General features: G+C 39.8%; 1 pseudogene across 1 annotated transcript; it reads left to right on the top strand.

Moving 5' to 3' along the window:
* The first annotated feature begins 5,648 nt into the window (after nucleotides 1–5,648).
* On the top strand, nucleotides 5,649–19,671 carry LOC308649275 (cystathionine gamma-lyase-like; annotated as a pseudogene). Its single transcript has 4 exons — nucleotides 5,649–5,739; nucleotides 6,182–6,201; nucleotides 18,495–18,922; nucleotides 19,054–19,671. The product of its transcript is annotated as a cystathionine gamma-lyase-like (transcript).
* Nucleotides 19,672–21,333: the final 1,662 nt, after the last annotated feature.

Genomic DNA, 21,333 nt, shown 5'->3' with positions numbered 1-21,333 from the left:
TTAAGGTTGGGGTTGTGGCTCAGTGCTAGAGCGCTTGCCTGGGATGTGTGAGGCACTGGGTTTGATCCTCAGCATCACATAGAAATAAATAAAATAAAGATATTGTGTCTATCTACAACTAAAATATATATATTTTTTAAAAAAATGGATTAACCCACTGATAAATGACAGCTCTCATGATCTAATCATTTCGACAACATTCTTCCTGCATTGCCTAACACGTGAACTTTTGGAAACACCTCATATCCAGACCATAAAGGGACTGTCTCTGGTTGTCTGGTATTTATCCTTGGGGGGTGATCAGGGCAAGGAAATTGTGTAAATTTGGAGCCCAATAACGAAGGTGGTTAGAAAATGGGCTTAGTCATCTGCTCAAGACAAGGAACTGCAGTTATTAGCCAGGGCTTTAAAACTGGATCAAGCTACAGGCTACTTACAGTGAACAGTTTATGATTTTTTGATATAAATGTCTGTACATATACACATATGTAATATGTATATACAAACACCTGCAACAGCATGTACACATTTACTGTGTACAATTTGGCGATTTTTTTTTGATATCTGTAAACACCTGTGACAGCATCACCACAATGAAGATAATGAATATATCCCTCACCCATGAGGGTTGCCTCATGTCCCTTGGTGATCCTTGCCTCCTTAGGCAACCATTGATCTGCTTCCCAGAACTATAGATGTGTTTGCATATTCTAAAATTATAAATGGGATAATGCAGCATGTATCCTCAGCATTTATGGTTTTGAGACTCACCCTTGTTTTTGCATGCGTTAGTGGTTCGTTGCTTTTTATTACTAACTGGTATTCATCATGTAGATGCTGTGCCACTCTTTGTTTATCCATCCACCTGCTGAGAACATTCGGTTGTTTTCAGTTTGGGCTATTATCATAAATAAAGCTGCTGTGAACATTCATGCCCATTAGTGTGCTTGTGTTTGTGTGTATAGAGATCGTTTCCTTTCTCTAAGGGACATTTATCTACACATTGAATGGTTGAGTTACATAGCACAGTGATCCCTGGGTATCCCTGGGGATACTAAAATCTGTGGATGCTCAAGTCTCTTACATGAACTGGTACAGTGTTTGCAGATAACACGTGCCAATCCTCCAGTATACTTTAAACCATCTCTAGATTACTTACAATACCTAATACAATACAAATGTGATATAACTATTCATTCTACTGTGTTGTTTTGGGAATAATGACAAGAAAAAAGCCTGTATACGTGCAATATTTTCAATCTGCAGTTGGTTGAATCCCACATGTAGGAAGGGTACATTTAACCTTTTAAGGTTATGTTATGTGTATGTTTAACCTTTTAAGAAAAAGAACATTTTCCCAAGTGATTGTACCATTTTACATTCTTACTACAGTGTGTAGAGCTCTTGTCCTTCCATATCTTGGGGTGGTGGGTCTTTTTGGATTTATGTGTTCTAATAAGAGTGCAGTGGTATCTCGTTGTAGGTTTTTTTTTTTTTTTTTTTGTGTGTGTGTGTGTGGTTTTTTCTTTTTTTGTGTGTGGTACTGGGGATTGAACCCAGGGATGTTTAACCACTGAGCACATCCCCAACTCTTTTTATATTTTATTTTGAGACAGGATCTCACTAAGTTGCTGAGGCTGGCTTTGAACTTGTGATCCTCCTGCCTCAGGCTCCTGAGCTGTTGGAATTGTAAGCATGTGTCACTATGCTTGGCCCATTTTAATTTTTTTCTTTTTTAAAAATTTTTTGAAAATTTGTTGTAATTAAGGCTGGGGTTGTGGCTCAGTGGTAGAGTGCTCAACTAGCACATGTGAAGCCCTGGGTTCCATCCTCAGCACCACATAAATAAATACATAAATAAAATAAAGGTTTAAAATATTGTTGTAATTAGCTATACATGACAGTAGAATACATTTATGCACATTGATGTATCATACATAGATGGGATATAATTTCTCATTTTTCTAAGTGTACATGTTGTAGAATCATACTGATCATGCAATCATATATATATATATATATATATATATATATATAAATTAATAATTTCTGTTTCATTCTACTATCTTTCCTATCCCCACATTCCCCTCCCCTCCCCTCCCTTCACTTCCCTCTACCTAATCTAAGGTAACACTATTCTTCTATAGTGCCCCCCACCCCTTATTATGAATTAGTATTTGCATATTAGAGAAAACATTCAGGCTTTGGTTTTGGGGGATTGGCTTATTTCACTTAGCATGATATTCTCCAACTTCATCCATTTACAGGCAAATGTCATAATTTCTATCTCCTTTAAAGCTGAGTAATATTCCATTATGTATATATACCACATTTTCTTTATCCATTCATCTATTGAAGGACACCTAGGTTGGTTGCATAGTTTAGCTATTGTGAATTGAGCTGCTATAAACATTGATGTTGCTGCATTACTGTGGTATGCCAATTTCAAGTCCTTTGGGTCTAAATCAAGGAGCGGGATAGATTGCTGGGTTAAATGGTGTTTCCATTCCAAGTTTTCTGAGGAATCTCCATATTGTTTTCCATAGGGGTTGCACCAATTTGCAGTCCCACCAGCAATGTATGAGCATACCTTTTTCATCACATCCTTGCCAACACATATTATTGCCTGTATTCTTGATGATTGCCATTCTGACAAGAGTGAGATGAAATCTTACAGTAGTTTTGATTTGTATTTCTTTAATTGCTAGAGATGTTGAACACGTTTTCATGTTTGTTAATCAATTCTTCTTCTGTGAAGTTTCTGCTCAGTTCCTTATCCCATTTATTAATTGGGTTATTTGTTTTATGGTGTTAAGTTTTTTTGAGTTCTTTATATATCCTAGAGATTAATGCTTTATTAGAGGTGCATGTGGTAAAGATTTTCTCTCCATCTGTAGGTCTCTTCTCATGTTATTGATTGTTTCCTTTGCTGAGAAGAAGCTTTTTAATTTGAATCCATCCCATTTATTGATTCTTGATTTTACTTCTTGCACTTTAGGAGTCTTGTTAAGGAAGTCAGATCCTAGGCCAACGTGGTGAAGATTTGGGCCTATTTTTTCTTCTATTAGGCAACGGTTCTAGTGCCTAAGTCTTTAATCCATGTTGAGTTGATTTTTGTACAAGGTGAGAGATAGAGGTTTAATTTTGTTTTGCTATATATGGATTTCCAGTTTTGCCAGCACCATTTGTTGAATAGGCTATTTTTTCTCCAGTGAATATTTTTGGTACCTTTGTCTAGTATGACATAACCATATTTATGTGGGTTTCTCTCTATGTCCTCTATTTTGTACCATTGGTCTACAGGTCTATTTTGGTGCCAATACCATGCTGTTTTTGTTATTATAGCTCTGTAGTATAATTTAATGTCTGGTAATGTGTTGCCTCCTGCTTTACTTTTTTTGCTAAGGATTGCTTTAGCTATTCTGGATCTCTTGTTTTTCCAAATTAATTTTATGATTGTATTTTCTATTTCTATGAAGAATGTCATTGGGGTTTTAATAGGAATTACATTAAATCTGTATAATGCTTTTGGTAGCATGGCCATTTTGACAATATTAATTGTGCCTATCCAAGATCATGGGAGATCTTTTTATCTTCTGAGGTTTTCTTCAAATTTTTTTTTTAGTGTTCTGTAGTTTTTATTGTAGAGGTCTTTCATCTCTTTTGTTAGATTGATTCCTGGGTATTTTATTTTTTGCGAGGCTATTGTGAATGGGGTAGTTTTCCTAATTTCTCTTTCAGAGGATTCATTGCTAATGTATAGGAATGTGTTTGATTTATGAGTGTTGATTTTATATCCTGCTACTTTGCTGAATTCATTTATTAGTTCTAGAAGTTTTTTGGATCTTCTAGATATAGAATCATGTCATCAGCAAATAGATAGTTTGAGTTATTTTTTACCTATTTGTATCCCTTTAATGTTTTTTCTTCTAATTTTTCTAGCTAGAGTTTCAAGAATAATGTTGAATAGAAGTGGTGAAAGAGGACATCCTTGTCTTATTTCAGTTTTTAGAGGGAATGTGTTAGATTTTTCTCCATTTAGAATGATGCTGGCCTTGGGTTTAGAATATATAGCTTTTACAATGTTGAGATATGTTCCTATTATACCTAGTGTTTCTAGTATTTTGAACATGAAGGTGTGATATATATATATATCTCCCCTGTAGACCTATAGTGTCCCTGAAGGTTTCCAGCACCTCACCTTTAATGGTGAGACCAATATCATCAGCACCCAGTGTAAACAATATATAGCCTTAAACCTAATAGCTACCATTAAGGCGTCTACTGCTTCCTCACATTAAACCAAAATGACGAGTTCATAACTATCTATAGTACAAACAGAATATTTGTTAAAATGATTTACAATTTCAAATGGTGGATGAGAGAACAGAGGTAGTGTAGTACGTGATATTCACAAGAGAGGAAGAGAGAAGCTAGAAGTGAAAATTCACAGGAAGAGTGGAAGAGGAGCCGACAGAGATTGACTATTGGTTGGAGAACAGTTGGAAAGAAAATCCAAGAAAATAGACAAGAGAGAGGAAGAATAAGAACAAAGAGAAAAATTTAAATACATAAGAATACAACAAAAATGCAAACACCATTCATATATCCTTGTTCTCCACACAGTGATGCATAAAAACCATCATTTTCCAAATATGGTAGAGATATTAACGAATAGAAAAATAAAATAAATCTTGCTGGAGAGTCGAACTGTCTCTGTCAGTGTTCAACAGTTTCTCAGCCCTGTCTCTGACATCTCTGAGGATCACCAAACCCAGATCAGCCCTTGCAAACCCAGTCACTCTCCCATGGATCTGGGCTTCAAATACTCAGGATCAGCCACGCTGCAGTCCCAAGATCTCAGTGTTACTCCTATTTGCAGAGAGACCACCAGGGATACCCTCATGTAAAGGAGCAACCCTGAGACGCAGCAGCAAGACAAGGGCCACCAGCACTCTCAGCAGGAAGACCCCAGGCTCCTCCAAACCTGCAGGCACCCCCACACTGGATCTGCAGGTCCCAGAAAAAGGCTCTTATGGTGGTAAGCCTGCTGATACCCAGGTCCCCAGTCCTGGCTGGGGTCCCCAAATGGGTGCAGCCACGTGCAACCAAACCTGGAGTCTCCCCAGAAGCAGACCTCTAGGCCTTTGCAGCAGCGGTAGTGGCCGTGGTTGTTGGCAGCAGGCAGCGGGTCAGCAGTAGTGGTGGCTGCAATTGCAGCTGTGGGGGCAGTGACAGCAGGCGATCTCGGGGGTCAGCAGCAGTGTCAGCTTCAGTTGCACCCAGGGCAGCGGTGTCTGTTGTGGCAGCAGCACCCAGAAAGAAGTCTTCCAGGTGGTCTCAGGCTGGCAGCAGCAGAATCAGAGGCAGAAGTGATGGTGGTAGCAGTGCAGGGGGCAGTTGATTGACAGGAGACTTCCGGTTCAGGAGCATTACAGCGACCACGGAGGTAGCTTCAGAAGTTGGTCCAAAGTAGCCTAGGCCAAGCCCAGAGAAAAGATCTCTGGGCAGGGCAGCCGGTCCGGGGCAGCCTCATTGTAGTTTGTTTGTTTGTTCAGGAAGCAGGGCTTTATTCTGCAATATGGAGGAAACAGGCTTGGCCCACCTGCCCCAGACAAAAACCGTTACCACTCAGGAACTGGCCAGCCATGCCCCTTGTGGACCCCTTGCAGGGTTCTAAAGACAAACCAGAACCAGAAAATTGCAGCTTTAATATGCACGTCCCTATGACTTTGGATGGTGAGCCTTTTTTCATAGCGCTTATATCCCACAGTCCATCTAGTTTGGTGAAGTGAGTCTTAAATCTTTTGGGATTTTAATTGGTCTATTTGAGTTCTAATTGTTCATCTGTGGGAGTTCTTTTTTAAAAAAATATTTTTAGTTGTATGTGGGCACAAGGCCTTTATTTTATTAATTTTATTTATTTAGGTGGTGCTGAGGATCAACCCCAGTGCCTCACATGTTCGAGGCAAGTGGTCTACCCCTGAGCCTGAGCCACAACCCCAGCCCCTGTGGGAGTTGTTTAGGTAATCCCAATACAAATCCTTTGTTGTGTATGTTTTGTAAGTATTTTCTCAGAGTCTCTGTCTTCCTTTTTTATTTTCATATTCATTTTCTTTCAAAGGGTGAACATTCAAATTTATTTTCTCTTATACTTTGTACTTCTTGTATCTTATTTCAGAAATTCTTGCCAAAACTCAGGTCAGTAAGATTTTCCCTTCTGTATCTAGAAATTTTATAGTGTTAACTCTTCCATTTAGATCTATGATCCATTTCCGGTTCGTTTTTGTATATAATGTTAGGTAAAGATGGAGGTTGGCTAAAGAAGAATGACTTCAAGGCATTTGCTGGTAGATGGATGGAACTGGAGACGATCATGCTAAGTGAAATAAGCCAATCTCACCCAAAGTCAAAGGTAGAATGTTTTCTCTGATATGCAGAAGCTAATCCAAACAGAAGAAAGATCACTGGAGTAAACAAAGAGGAAGGATGGGAAAGGAGGAGAGTTGGGATAGGGAAAGACAGTGGAGTGGACCTAACCTAACTTTCCTATGTACATACATGAATCTCACCATTGTGTGTATCCACATTTATATTTAAAATGTATAATATGTGTGTGTGTGTGTGTGTGTGTGTGTGTGTGTGTGTAATGAAATAACAGAAAGATAGGTGGAGTACAGGGAAGGGAACAGGGAGAAGAAAGAGGGGAGGGGGAGGGGAAGTGCTAGGGACTGAATTAGAACAAATTATATTCCATTCTTTCATAATTATGTTAAAATGAATCCTATTGTCATCTGTAACGAAAAAGGACCAATAAAAAATATGAGTTGGCTCTTTTGATATGAATATCTGTCTAATTGTTTTAGCACCTTTAGTTGTAAAGATTATTCTCTGGCCACAGAATTTTCTAGGCACAATTGTCTATGTATTTGTGGATCTGTTTCTGAAATCTTCTGTTCTATTCACCAATTTCTGTATCTTTACATTAAAACAACAAGATCGTTACTGTTTTAGAATAAGCCTTGAAATCACTCAGGATGGGTTCTTTAGTTTGGTTCTTCCCTTTCAAAATTGTTTGAATTTTTCTTTCTCCTATTCCTCTGCTCTACCAGTAGGTACTGTTTTAGTTAGGTCTTTATTGGGGCCGGTGCCTTCAGGGTATGCTCTGAACCACTTACTCATATAAAGGGCCAAGCCTGGGCACCTAGGGCTGACCCCCAGCCCACCTTCCTGTTTCTTGGGACTCAGACATCCTTGGGTTTTCCTGTCCTAGCCCTGAGGAGCAGCCCTTGGGGCAGAGTGGAGCCCCTGGCAGAGAGAAGGGAAGAAGCATCCTACCTGTTTCTCACGGGGAGCTTTGGACCCAAAGGTGTCTACAGAGTCGAGTCGGAGCCCATTTCTACATGGAAAGATCCTGCGTGGGGTTCTGAAGCTCTGAGCATTTCAGATATAAAAGCATTCATTTTGGGAATGAGGGTGATTCACAGAGGGAAAAGGGTGGAGAAATTCTCATGACTTTTCTTTGAAATTCTTTCACAGGAGTGTGACAGGATTTGTCTAAAGAGGAAGTTTATTGGCAGTCTCTGAAGGAGGATGGGGGAGGGAGTGAGAATGTTATTTCTGGCTGCCGATGATCTGGCATGTATCTGATGTGTCTTCTTCAAGGATTACAAAATGTTTTACAAATCTGACATTGACAGACAGTCCTTAATCTTCCTGACAGCCCCTTGAAATGAAGAACACAATCGAATGGCTCAGATGCAGGCATATGGCCTCCCACCTGGGCTCACCCATCCCTGACTGGGCAACAAATGATGGGGATCTCGTCTGGGTGCTAGTGGGGTATTGATGGGCTCCCAGAGCTTCTGCCCAAGAACACTCACCAGCTGGTAGGACTCAGGCTGGTCATTCAGGAGGCGCTTGCTAATAGTTAGACAGGTGTTTCTCTAACACACTTAAACGCCTTTTGTGAAAGAGATACTTCAGCCTCTCTAGGTAATCCCATCAAGATAGAAATGGATTTTTATTCTTTTAAAAATCTCCATTTTATGTACAAATATGTGCAGATATGTAAATTTACAAGTTTATAAATTGTTCTTCAAGAGAGACAAGTAATTTCTTTATAGAAAACAGAATTTGGGGTCAAGAGAGAAATTTTAAATCACCTTTGTTTGTTTTATGTATGAGGTTGTTAATACACAGAGAGCCGAGGGGTGCCTATTGCCCAAAGACTGAATAAATCTGGGTTCTATACCTCTCTAGAGGCCAGGTTCTAGAAGCCTAGCACCCAGCTCTCTGGAGTCCCTGGTTAGAACTCCATCTACTGGGTGGCATATCCACAGCACACACCCACCCAGCTCCCCACTCTCCTGTTGGGGCAGACATCCACAGTCGATCCCAGCTGTCTCCACTTAACCTCACTACCATATTTTACCAGAGATCCGGGCAGCCCTTCCCTTCAATGGAAGCCGACTCAAACAGAGTGGTTGAAGTGGGCCCAGGAGTGAGTGAGAGTTCATCAGACCTACGGTGGAATCCTAGGTCCTATCATTCACTGCTGGGAACTTAGACAAAGATACCTAATCTTTCCGAGCCCCAGGGTCCTCAAAGTGGGGACGATGGTCACATCTCCCCCAGTGGCCCTAGTGGAGGACTAGCTGTGTCAAGTCACGTATAAAGCAACACATTTCCAAAAGCGCCTGGCAGTGCGCGGTGCTTCTTAGCTGTGTTTTGTCCCTGATCTCAGTGAGGCTGACTCGTGGCTCCTTTGTACCATCCCAGGGGGCCAAACTCCCTTGTCATTCCCAAAGCCAATGGGTGACGCCACCCTTCCATTCCTCTGTGTCTGGGAGGGTGTGAGGCTTTGCTCTTGGATCCTACCTCTGGTTTCCTCAGCTGCTTCACACTGGATCTGCTGGCCAAGCTGAATCCAGACCCTGCTGTCCACATCGGTCTGCAGCTGTGCTATGAGTTGATGTGTCCCCTCAAAATTCACACTTTGAAGTCCTAAACCCCATGACCTCAGAATATCACCATATTTGAAAATAGGGTTGATGTCAATGTAATTGGTTAAGTTACAATGAGATCCTACTGAAATAGGGTGAACTCTTAACCAACATGACTGGTGTTCTTATAAAAAGGGGAAATGTGCACCTGGGCAGACATGCACGCAGAGAGAAGGCCATGTGAGAGTGGGGCTTATGCTGCCAAAGCCAAGGAACTCCCAGAAGCTGGGACAGAGACCTGTGACAGATCATTCTGTAGCAACTTCAGAGGGAGCATAGTCTTTCCAACACCTGGATCTTAGACTTCTGGCCTCCAGAATTGTGAGACAATTAATTTTTAAAATGGATTGTTTAATCTTTAACAGTTTGTGTAAGCCACTCAGTTTTCCACAGTTTCAGTTACCTAAACTCAACAGTAGTCTGAATGTATTCATTCAGAAGTTTTAATTTGTGTATCATTCTGGATAGTATTATGAAATCTTGTGTTGTCCTGTTATTGTCCGGGATGTGAATCATTCCTTTGTTCAGTGTATCCACACTGTATATACTACCTGCCTGTTAGTCCCTTGGTAGCCATCTCCATTATCAGGTTGACTGTGGTACAGCAGTACTTGTGTTCAAGTAACTTTGATTTTACTTAGTAATGGCTTCAAAGTACCCGCATAGTGATGCTGGCATTTCAGGCCTGTCAAAAAATGAAGCCATAAAGTGCTTTCTTTAAGAGAAAAGGAGGAGGCGGACCTGCCACCCACCAGCAGGTCAGCCCCAGCAACCTGCAGAGTGACAGAGCTGCCCCATGAGCCTGCAGGGTAGGCAGACCTGTGACCCACCAGCAGAACAGGTCCAGCGGCCTGCTGAGGGGCAGGCCCGCCCCCTCCCCCAGTGCCTGCAAGGTAGGCGGAACTGTGACCACCGGCAGATCAGGCCCAGTGGCCTGCTGAGGGGCAGAGCTGCCCCCTCCCCCTGCACCTGCAAGGTAGGCGGACCTGCGACCCACCAGCAGGTCAGGCCCAGCAACCTGCGGAGTGACAGAGCTGCTCCACGCGCCTGCAGGGTAGGCAGACCTGCGACCGACCGGCAGAGCAGACCTAGCGGCCTGCCAGCGTGGTAGACAGATCACCTCAATTGGAGGAGGATCACAGCCACTACCTGCCCTGCAAGGGAGATTTTTCAACTATACAAGAGCAATATAAATAAATAGAGGGAAAATTTCAAAAACACAACAGTTTCACCAAGCAGAAAGAAATGCGAGCAGTATGAAAAGACAAGGAAAGAAAGGACCACAAGCAATGCAGGTCAACTCAACTTTAGAAGAGGTAACAGCTGCAACAGATGGAATGTCAGATAAAGAGTTCAGGATATACATGCTTCAGATGATCTGGAGTCTCAAGGAAGACATGAGACAGCAAAATCAGACAATGAAAGATCACTTTGACAAGGAACTACATAAACAAATCCAGGAAGCAAAAGATCAATTACACAGGGAGATAGAGGTAATAAAAAACAAATAGAAATCCTAGAAATGCAGGAAGCAATAAACCAACTCGAAAACTCAATTGAGAATACTATCAGCAGAGTACAACACTTAGAAGATAGAACATCAGACAATGAAGACAAAGTATTTCAACTTGAAAAGAACATAGACAGCTCAGCAAGACTGCTAAGAAACCATGAGCAGAACATCCAAGAAATATGGGATAACATTAAAAGACCAAACTTAAGAGTCATTGGGATACAGGAAGGCACAGAGCTCCAAACCAAAGGAATAAACAATCTATTCAATGAAATAATACGAGCAAACTTCCCAGACTTGAAGAATGAGACAGAATCCCAAATCCTAGAAGCCTACAGGACGCCGAATGTGCAAAATCATAAGAGATCCACACCTAGACACATTATAATGAAGATGTCCAACATACAGAATAAGGAGAGAATTTTAAAAGCTACAAGAGAAAGGAAGCAGATTACATTTAGGGGTAAACCAATCAGGATAACAGCTGATCTCTCAACACAGACTCTGAAAGCTAGAAGATCCTGGAATAACATATTTCAAACACTGAAAGAAAATGGGTTCCAACCAAGAATTGTGTATCCGGCGAAATTAAGCTTCAGGATGGAAGATGAAATTAAAACCTTCCATGATAAACAAAAGTTAAAAGAATTTGCAGCTAGAAAACCATCTCTTCAAAAAATCCTTGGCAAAACATTACAGGAAGAGGAAATGGAAAATAACAATGAAAACCAACAGTGGGAGGTAGGACAGTAAAGGGGGGAAAGTAATCAAAGAGGAAAACAAATCAGGTTTAGTAACATTAATAAACAAATATGGATGGAGGAACAAACCATATCTCAATAATAACCCTAAATGTTAATGGCTTAAACTCACCAATTAAGAGACACAGGCTGGTTGAATGGATCACAAAACAAGACCCAACAATATGCTGCCTACAGGAGACGCATTTGATAGGAAAAGATATACATAGACTGAAGGGGAAAGGTTGGGAAAAATCATACCACTCATATGGACTGCGGAAACAAGCAGGAGTGTCCATACTCATATCTAATAAAATAGATTTCAAGCCAAAGTTAATCAAAAGGGATAAAGAAGGACACTGCATACTGTTCAAGGGAACCATATACCAACAAGACATAACAATCATAGATATATATGCCCCAAACAATGGTGCAGCTATGTTCATCAAGCAAACTCTTCTCAAGTTGAAGAGTCTAATAGACCACCATACAATAATCATGGGAGACTTCAACACACCTCTCTCACCACTGGACAGATCTTCCAAACAAAAGTTAAATAAGGAAACTATAGAACTCAATAACACAATTAATAACCTAGACTTAATTGACATATATAGAATATACCACCCAACATCAAGCAGTTACACTTTTTTCTCAGCAGCACATGGATCCTTCTCAAAAATAGATCATATATTATGTCACAGGGCAACTCTTACACAATATAAAGGAGAGAGATAATACCATGCATCTTATCTGATCATAATGGAATGAAACTGAAAATCAACGATAAAAGAAGGAAGGAAAAATCATGCATCACTTGGAGAATGAACAATAGGTTACTGAATGATTAATGGGTTTTAGAAGACATCAAGGAGGAAATTAAAAACTTCTTAGAGTTAAATGAAAACACAGACACAACATATCAGAATCTATGGGACACATTGAAAGCAGTTCTAAGAGGAAAATTCATTGCTTGGAGTTCATTCCTTAAAAAAAGAAAAAACCAACAAATAAATGATCTTATACTTCATCTCAAAATCCTAGAAAAAGAAGAGTAAAACAACAGCAAAAGAAGTAGAAGGCAAGAAATAATTAAAACCAGAGCTGAAATTAATGAAATCAAAACAAAAGAAACAATTGAAAAAATTGACAAAACTAAAAGTTGATTCTTTGAAAAAATGAATAAAATCGACAGACCCTTAGCCATGCTAACGAAGAGAAGAAGAGAGAGAACTCAAATTACTAGCATACAGGATGAAAAAGGCAATATCACAACAGACACTTCAGAAATACAGAAGATAATCAGAAATTATTTTGAATCCTTATACTCCAATAAAATAGAAGATAGTGAAGGCATCGATAAATTTCTTAAGTCATATGATCTGCCCAGATTGAGTCAGGAGGATATAGACAACCTAAACAGACCAATAACAATAGAGGAAATAGAAGAAACCATCAAAAGACTACCAACTAAGAAAAGTCCAGGACCGAATGGGTATACAGCAGAGTTTTACAAAACCTTTAAAGAGGAACTAACACCAATACTTTTCAAGCTATTTCAGGAAATAGAAAAAGAGGGAGAACTTCCAAATACATTCTACGAGGCCAACATCACCCTGATTCCGAAACCAGACAAAGACACCTCAAAGAAAGAAAACTACAGACCAATATCTCTAATGAACCTAGATGCAAAAATCCTCAATAAAATTCTGGCGAATCGGATTCAAAAACACATCAAAAAAATTATACACCATGATCAAGTAGGATTCATCCCTGGGATGCAAGGCTGGTTCAATATATGGAAATCAATAAATGTTATTCACCACATCAATAGACTTAAAAATAAGAACCATATGATCATCTCGATAGATGCAGAAAAAGCATTCGACAAAGTACAGCATCCCTTTATGTTTAAAACTCTAGAAAAATTAGGGATAACAGGATCATACCTCAACATTGTAAAAGCAATCTATGATAAGCCACAGGCCAGCATCATTCTGAATGGAGGAAAATTGAAGGCATTCCCTCTAAAATCTGGAACAAGACAGGGATGCCTCTCTCACCACTTCTGTTCAACATAGTCCTTGAAACACTGGCCAGAGCAATTAGACAGACGAAAGAAATTAAAGGCATAAAAATAGGAAAAGAAGAACTTAAATTATCACTATTGGCAGATGACATGATTCTATACCTAGCAGACCCAAAAGGGTCTACAAAGAAACTATTAGAGCTAATAAATGAATTCAGCAAAGTGGCAGGATATAAAATCAACACGCATAAATCATATGCATTCCTGTATATCAGCGACAAATCCTCTGAAACGGAAATGAGGACAACTACTCCATTCACAATATCCCCCCCAAAAATAAAATACTTGGGAATCAACCTAACAAAAGAGGTGAAAGACTTATACAATGAAAACTACAGAACCCTAAAGAGAGATATAGAAGAAGACCGTAGAAGATGGAAAAATATACCCTGTTCATGGATAGGCAGAACTAACATCATCAAAATGGCGATATTACCAAAAGTCCTCTATAAGTTCAATGCAATGCCAATCAAAATCCCAACAGCATTTCTTGTAGAAATAGATAAAACAATCATGAAATTTATATGGAATAATAAAAGACCCAGAATAGCAAAAACAATGCTAAGCAGGAAGTGTGAATCAGGCGGTATAGCGATACCAGACTTCAAACTATACTACAGAGCAATAGTAACAAAAACAGCATGGTACTGGTACCAAAACAGGCGGGTGGACCAATGGTACAGAATAGAGGACACAGTAACCAATCCACAAAACTACAACTATCTTATATTTGATAAAGGGGCTAAAAGCATGCAATGGAGGAAGGATAGCATCTTCAACAAACGGTGCTGGGAAAATTGGAAATCCATTTGCATCAAAATGAAACTGAATCCCTTTCTCTCGCCATGCACAAAAGTTAACTCAAAATGGATCAAGGAGCTTGAATTTAAATCAGAGACTCGGCGTCTGATAGAAGAAAAAGTTGGCTATGATCTACATACTGTGGGGTCGGGCTCCAAATTCCTCAATAGGACACCCATAGCGCAAGAGTTAACAACTAGAATCAACAAATGGGACTTACTCAAACTAAAAAGTTTTTTCTCAGCAAAAGAAACAATAAGAGAGGTAATCAGGGAGCCTACATCCTGGGAACAAATCTTTACTCCACACACTTCAGATAGAGCCCTAATATCCAGAGTATAAAAAGAACTCAAAAAATTAGACAATAAGATAACGAATAACCCAATCAACAAATGGGCCAAGGACCTGAACAGACACTTCTCAGAGGAGGACATACAATCAATCAATAAGTACATGAAAAAATGCTCACCATCGCTAGCAGTCAGAGAAATGCAAATCAAAACCACCCTAAGATACCATCTCACTCCAGTAAGATTGGCAGCCACTATGAAGTCCAACAACAACAAGTGCTGGAGAGGATGCGGGGAAAAGGGTACACTTGTTCATTGTTGGTGGGGCTGCAAATTGGTGCAGCCAATTTGGAAAGCAGTATGGAGATTTCTTGGAAAGCTGGGAATGGAACCACCATTTGACCCAGCTATTCCCCTTCTCAGTCTATTCCCTAAAGACCTAATAAGAGCATGCTACAGGGACACTGCTACATCGATGTTCATAGCAGCACAATTCACGATAGCAAGATTGTGGAACCAACCTAGATGCCCTTCGATAGATGAATGGATAAAAAAATGTAGGATTTATACACAATGGAGTATTACTCTGCATTAAGAAATGACAAAATCATAGAATTTGGAGGGAAATGGATGGCATTAGAGCAGATTATGCTAAGCGAAGCTAGCCAATCCTTAAAAAACAAATGCCAAATGACTTCTTTGATATAAGGGGAGTAACCAAGGACAGGGTAGGGACGAAGAGCTTGAGAAGAAGATTAACATTAAACAGGGATGAGAGGTGGGAGGGAAAGGGAGAGAGAAGGGAAATTGCATGGAAATGGAAGGTGATCCTCAGGGTTATACAAAATTACATATAAGAGGAAATGAGGGGTAAGAGAAGAATAATACAAGTGGAAGAAATGATTTACAGTAGAGGGGGTAGAGAGAGAAGAGGGGAGGGGAGGGGAGGGAAGGGGAGGGGGGATAGTAGAGAATAGGATAGACAGCAGAATACATCAGACACTAGAATGGCAATATGTAAATCAATGGAAGTGTAACTGATGTGATACAGCAATTTGTATACGGGGTAAAAATGGGAGTTCATAACCCACTTGAATCAAATTGTGAAATATGATATATTAAGAACTATGTAATGTTTTGAATGACCAACAATAAAAAAAAAAAAGAGAAAAGGAGAACATTCTCCACTTAATAGAGAAATAAAGAAAATTGTATGTTGAGATTGGTAAGCTCTACAGTAAGTTATTATAATTGTTATTGTTAATCTCTTACTATGCATAGTTTATAAATTAAGATTTATCATAGGTATGCACAGATAGGAAAAACAGTGTATATAGGTTTCATTATTATTTGTAAGTTTCAATGGGGGTCTTGGAATGGATACTGGATAATTGATACGGCTACTACACTTCGTTATGGCAGCTCTAGGAACTAACAAACCTTGTAAATAAAAAAACTTATTCCTCTTGGTTCAGTTTCCAAGGACTCAGTCACAATGCCTAGACTCCCTGAGTTTATCAAGGCCAAGATGCCTGGAATTTGTAGCCCAGCTCCCCACGTACTTACTCCTTAAGTACAGAATGGTGTCTTCTCTGATTTTCTAGCTTCCCCTTTAACCTTGAAGCCTTCACTGTCCCCAGCTTAGGTGACTCTCCCTGCAACCAGGGCATCTACAGTCTGGAGCAGGGCCTCTTGTGTATGGCTAGATTGGGTGCCCACCTCTGCACAGCTCCCACAGGGGTCATCCACCCTGTGCCCATGTCCTGCCTTTAGACTTCATACCACTTCAGAAACTAGAACCAAGCCTGGTGTGCCCTTGGGGGGCCTGGCCGGGACCCCTTGGTTGCTCTCTCCTGCAGTACTCCCCTCTTTGGAGCTTCTTGAGGGCCAGCCAGACCTATGGATGAGCGACTTGTGGTGGCTCCTTAGGCTTTCCCTCGGATGAGTCAAATATTCTGCTTAAGAATCCACTGTATCTTTTACTTTAAAAATGTTCACGGTTGAAAAATCAAAGGAGCAAAAAGAAAAAAAAATCCTGGTAACTTATAATCACATTACTTAGAGACACACACTAGATATTTTGGCTTCTATTTTCAGACATTTAAAAATTTTCTTTTTTGCTTAATTAATTATTTGCAAGGGTGGGTCTTATACTGGGAATTAAAACCAGAGGAGTTTCACCACTGAGCCACATCCCCAGATCTTTTCATTTTTTAAATTTGTGACAGGGCCTTGCTAAGTTGCTTAGAGCAGGGCTAAGTTGCTGAGGCTGGCCTTGAACTTGTGATGCTCTTACCTCAGCCTCCTAAGCTGCTGGGATTACTGTTGGGAGCCACTGTGCCCAGCCTAATTAATTTATTTTATCCAAGTAATATGCGCACAGAATTTAAAAATTATCAAATAACTCTAAAAGGTTTATGTAAAATGCACTTGTTCCCTATCTCTCTATTCCCTCTCCCTCCAAATGCCTGATCTATGAATAAGCACTTTCAATTCTTTTATTGGTTGCTATGCATCTAAAAGGCTTTTTTTTTTTTTTTTTTTTTTTTTTTTTTGGTACTGGGTGCTTAACCACTGACCTACATCCCCAGCCCTTTTATTTTTTATTTTATGACAGGGGTCTCATTAAGTTGCTTAGGGCCTTGCTAAATTGTGGAGGCTGACCTCAAACTTTTATAAGCCTCCAGCCTTAGCCTCCTGAGTCGCTGGAATTACTGGTGTACACCACTGCACCTGACCCCAAATTTACACATTTTCTTTATTGTGATGAATAAAGATTTGGTTTCTTGTAAGGTCTTCATGACTGAATCCCTTTCCCTATCTTCCCAACATGGTCATTCCAATTCAGTGGAGACAATATTCAATTACTTTGTGTGTGTGTGTTTGTGTGTGCATGCCTGCGTGTGTGATCCTCATTCTTTACACACATCTCATAATCTCATGGTGCAATTTCCCTCTAGGTGACTCACATCAAGTAATCCATTAATTCCAGCCTTCCGACCCCCACCCCCAGCCACAACCAGGATACTCCTCTGGGTGCCTCCCAGTGCGCTTGCCCTCAGGGCTCCCAACACAGCTGAGATATTCCTCTGCTGGAATTCTTGGAATGCCCTTTGTCCTGGTTCCCTGGATCCCACAGCCTTCTTTCTGGCTGTACCAATAACCCTGTTGTGAACATCAATGTTTGTGATTTGTTCTGTACATGTATAAGCACTTCTGTGGGTGGATATAGAGGAATGGAATTTCTGGGTCTTCAGGGATGGGTTTCCCAGCTTTGGGTAATACTACCAATTTCCAAAGTAGCTGTACCAGTTTACTCTGGGAGTGTAGCTGGCCCCAGATACTTGATAGTATCAGTTTTTTAGTTTGAGTCATTCTAATGGGTGCATCTTGGTGTTTTGTTGTGATTTTAATTTGCATCTCCTGATGACTAATGATGATATATATCTTTGGTCATTTCTATACTTTATTCATAAAGTGCCTATTTAAGTTTTTGCCCATCTTTCTATTGGGTTTTCTGTCCATTTCTTACTGATTTATAGTCGTTCATGTTTTTCTAGATAGAAGACTTTTCTCTAGCCAGTTCCTTGGTTGCTGATATTTTTCTTCTCTTTGATGACTTGCTTTTTCACAATGTACAGAAATCCTTAACTTTTCCAATTCTTTAGTCTTTAGGGATGATCTAATTTGTGTGTGTGTGTGTGTGTGTGTGTGTGTATGTGTGTGCAATAAATCTTTGCTTTCTTAGGAGTCATGAAGATATTTTCACATTTTGTTTTCAAGAGCTTTGTATTACCTCTCAGATAAAATACGTCCCCCCACCCCAGGTCTGGTTTTTGTGTATGGTGTAAGGTAAAGGCCAGGGTTTATATTTTTCCATGAAGACATGCCATATCGGTGCACCGGAGTTTGGCTCAGCCAGCATACTTGAGCTCTCTGTTGCTTCATTTACTCTGTTTCTTTCTAGTCCCGATGTTCGGTTTCCTAGTCGGATATTTCTCACTCCCCCCAACCCCTCTTGCTTTCTCCTTTGCAGAAAAAAATGCCTCCCCATAGGGTTTCCTGCCTAGCTGCCAACATTTTGCCCTGCAGGCTCTCCATGCCGGCCAGGAACCAGGGCAGTGGAATTTCCAGGATGTGGTGCACCCATCTCACCATCCACTACATTCAAGCAAGGAGCTCCCGGACAGCCCTCGGGTTTTGAATACAGCCATTCTGGAAGTCCCACGAGGAATTTCTTGGAAAAAGCAGGGGCAACACTGGATGGGGCCAAGTACAGTTTGGCCTTTGCTGCGGGTTTAGCAGCCACTATGACTATTACTCATCTTTTAAAAGCAGGAGACCAAATTATTTGCATGGATGATGCGTGTGGAGGTACGAACAGGTACTTCAGGCAGGTGGTTGCTGAATTTGGATTAAAGATTTATTTTGTTGAATGTTCCAAAATCAAATTGCTAGAGACAGCAAATACACCAGAAACCAAGCTGGTTTGGATTGAAATCCCCACAAACCCTAACTTGAAGCTGATTGACATTGAAGCCTGCGTACATACTGTCCATAAGCATGAGACATTATTTTGGCTGTGGAAAACACTTTTATGTCGGCGTATTTCCAGCGGCCTTTGGCTCTGGGAGCTGATATTTTTATGTATTCTGCAACAAAATACATGAATGGCCACAGTGATGTTGGAATGGGTTTAGTGTCTGTTAATTCTGAAGACCTCCAAGGTAGACTTCATTTCTTGCAAAATGCTCTTGGAGCAATTCCATCTCCTATTGACTGTTACCTCTGCAATCGAGGCCTGAAGACTCTGCAAATCCAAATAGAGAAGCACTTCGAAAATGGAATGGCTCTTGCCCAATTCCTAGAATGTAATCCTCGGATAGAAATAGTTATTTATCCTGGTTTGCTCTCCCATCCACAGCATGAATTGGCAATGTGGCAGGGCACAGGTTGCCTCGAGATGATCACCTTTTTTTTTTTTTTTTATTAAGGGCACTCTTCAACATGCTGAGACTTTCCCTAAGAACCTAAAGTTATTTACTCTTAAAGATTGGGAGGATACAAAAGTCTTGTTGAGCTTCCAGCAATCATGACCCATGCATCAGTGCCAGAGAATGACAGGGATATCCTGATTCGACTCTCCATAGGCTTAGAGGATGAAAAAGACCTGCTAGTAGATCGAGATCAAGATTTGAAGGCAGCACACCCTTCAAGTGGAAATTGCGACTAACATTCCAGAACTGTGTTTGGAAGCTGCTTGCTGAGAAGATCAAATCCTCTGAGTAACCGAACAGACCATTAATGAGCCTTTGCAGAATGTGTAAGTGAAAATTTTAAGGCACTGTATGATTCTTCACTGAAATCTTCTAGGGATCCTCCCTGTTAAAAGCAGTTTTCTATTCATCTTATTGCAACTAACAGGTCAGTTCTGTTCATATTTTATTAATATTGCTATTCGAATGCCTCTGAAGGAGGTGAGATTTGTGCTGCTTTGGGGGATCATATTCTTCTTTTCATAGCCTAAGATTTATTTTGATCATGTTTACAATATAATGGTAATTCACTTTTGATGTTTTGTGAAGAAGTTAAATTATTAAATGTATGTTCTTAAATCAAGCATGATTTTTTTGCTTATTGTTGAAAAGAGCATTCATTCCAAGCAATGGTCTACATTTACATAGTCAAAAATTAAATACTTGAAAAGTCCACTGTGAAATTCTGTTGATTTAAGGTTGTACTTATTACTCCTTATTTTTTTAAAAAATAAATCTAATTATCAAATTTCCCCCTTCCTCCCAAAAAACATGCCATTCACCCAGCACCATTTATTTTATTTATTTATTTTTATTTTAAACAGGAAGTTTATTTAAATAATAAGATGCTTGACTTGAAGGGAAAACTGTCTAGGAATCTTTTTTCTTTTTTTTTTTTAAGAGTAATTTACTCCTACTTAAAAGACAGATTGCTCTACATGTAACAGCTATGAACAAAAATGTTATAAAATTGTCCTGAAGTTTTACAATGATAAATTAAAAACATTTAAATTCTCCAATTGAACAAAGTATGTGCAGATTTGTAGTTGTCCAGGTTTTTTTTTTTTTTTTTTTGTTGGAGTTGTTTGGTATGTTTTGTTTTTGTTGTTAAAACTGAGAACAAAATAACTGGATAAGGCAGGGAGATTGCAAGTTCAAAGCCAGCCTTGGCAACTTACCAAGGCCCTAAGCAACTTAGCAAGAACCTGTCTCAAAATGAAAAAATAAAAAGTGCTTAGAATAAGGATGTGGCTTGGGGGTTCAATCCCCAGTACCACAAAAATAAAATAAAATAAAAGGAGCTGAACAAGCATGCCACTATGGAGAAAGGGGATATTTTCGCAGAATCAATATTTTTCCCCATCTCATCTCCATTTGATGTCAATCAAAATACATCACTGGACTTTTAGTTTAAAAACATGCAGTATGCTTGCATCACTGTTTATTAAAAACGATTTACCTCTTGGCAGAGGGACAGTTGTGGCAAGTCAGGTGGCTTTTTCAATTTAGCAATCTTTACCATCAGAGTTGACTTTTAAAAATGTCCTGTTGAAGAAATCTTTGTCCACTCAAGGGTCTGTTTGTGTGTGTGGATCTGTTTTTCTTATTTCTTATTTCATGAGTCTCTTTCTAGAGTGTCTATAGTAGCTCACTCGTCTGTAAGTCTACCTCTTGATAATGTCATCTTGTCTTAAGTGCTATAGTTTTTATCAAGGACCTTGGTAAATGTGGAGTATGCCTTTAAAAATTTTTAAGGATTGTCTTATTATTCTGGACCCTTGCTGTTCCATATGCATTTAGAATAAGCTTGCCAGTTAAAAAAAAGATCTGAGAGATTTTGATATGGATCACATGGAATC

The sequence above is a fragment of the Spermophilus citellus genome (assembly GCF_964194105.1).
Source record: "Spermophilus citellus genome assembly, chromosome: 5".
NCBI classification, from domain to species: Eukaryota; Metazoa; Chordata; class Mammalia; order Rodentia; family Sciuridae; genus Spermophilus; species Spermophilus citellus.
Note: the sequence above shows the minus strand (reverse complement) of the source record. Positions and strands in the feature narration are given on the sequence as shown.